This window comes from Procambarus clarkii, chromosome 62 (assembly GCF_040958095.1).
Source record: "Procambarus clarkii isolate CNS0578487 chromosome 62, FALCON_Pclarkii_2.0, whole genome shotgun sequence".
Taxonomy (NCBI): domain Eukaryota; kingdom Metazoa; phylum Arthropoda; class Malacostraca; order Decapoda; family Cambaridae; genus Procambarus; species Procambarus clarkii.
In genome coordinates, this window is record NC_091211.1 from 11,900,218 (window position 1) to 11,901,761 (window position 1,544).

Here is a 1,544-nt window from a genome sequence, read left to right on the forward strand (position 1 = left end):
TTGCATCTTGCGAACAGCTCCTCCCTGCCTGGGTGGACACCCGTTTAGTATCTTTGTTTCCTCTGCTGAGATATGACTAAACTAATTTTTGTCAAGGGCAGAGTAAATTATATCAAGGAGACTAATAATTGCATCGTTGATACTCTTTTGAGAGCGGAAGCCAAACTGACAGGGGCTAAGAATGTCGAATTTTACGAGATAGGAGTAGAGCTGTTTGTAGATAATTTTTTCAAATATTTTTGATAGTATGGGTAGGTTCGATATTGGTCTGTAGTTGTTTATGTCTGACGGATTACCTCCTTTATGAACTGGCGTTACTCTTGCGTTTTTAAGGATATCAGGGAAGGTATGACACTCAAGGGATTTGTTGAACAGCAGAACTATAGGTGGCGCAAGGGCATGGGAGGCGCTCTTGTATACAATGGATGGGATTTCACTGATGTTCCCAGCTTTGGTTTTTAGTGAGTGTATGATGGACACAACATCTGACGGGCTGACTGGTGAGAAGAGAAGAGAGTTTGGATAGCTGCCTGAGAGATATGTGTTGATATGTGTCTGAGTCTGTGGGATTTTACTTGCAAGGTTAGCACCAATCGATGAAAAGAAGCTATTAAATTCATTCGCCATTTCTAAGTCAGATGACAGTGTAAGGCCATCCTTAGAGAGTGTTATCTGGTTGTGGGAGTGTTGTTTAGTTCCCAGGATGTTAGAGATGGTATTCCATGTGCTTTTCATGTTGCCTTTTGCTTCTTTGAATCTAGTCTCATAGTATGAAAGTTTTGCTTTTCTTATGATACTGGTAAGCACTGATGAGTACCTTTTAACTACTTCCATTGGAATTAGGCCACTCCTAAATTTCTTTTCGTATTCATGTTTTTTGTTGATTGATTTAATTATGCCACTTGTGAGCCACGGGTTATTTTTTCTTTTATCAGTTACTTGTTTGGTGAGGAGGGGACAGTGAGTGTTGTAGAGGCTTAGAGTTTTGGAGAGAAAGAGGTTAGTTGATGAGTTTATATCCTGTGAATTATTAAATTCAGATTCCCAGTTAATATTGTGAAGTGCATTAGAGAGATTGCCTAAAGCTGATTCACTATGTAGCCTGAATGAAAGTTTTTTGGTTTCTGGTGGTGATGTGTCAATGTTTGCTATGAGGAAAGTAGGATAGTGGTCAGTTGTTCTGTCATAAATTACCCCAGATGTAAGGGGAGCTGTTATATTAGTCCAAAGGTGATCCAGGGTAGTGGCAGATGTTTGAGTGACTCGGGTGGGCTTGGTGATTGTGGGGATTAGCATACAGGAGTGCATGCTGTTACGGAAATAGTCAACTTGAGGGTTGTTTTCAACATTCAATAAAGAAATTCTGGAGGGCTTCTGTGCAAGGGTTAGGATGAGCTAGCCTAAGCATTTTTATACCAATTTGACAGTTATTTTCAGTAACACGATAAACAACGCTCGGAATATTAAGTTCCTTTCTCATATTACTCATATTATTATATCATTCTTTGTGGTACGAGGGCACCCAAGGATTATCCTCACGGCTT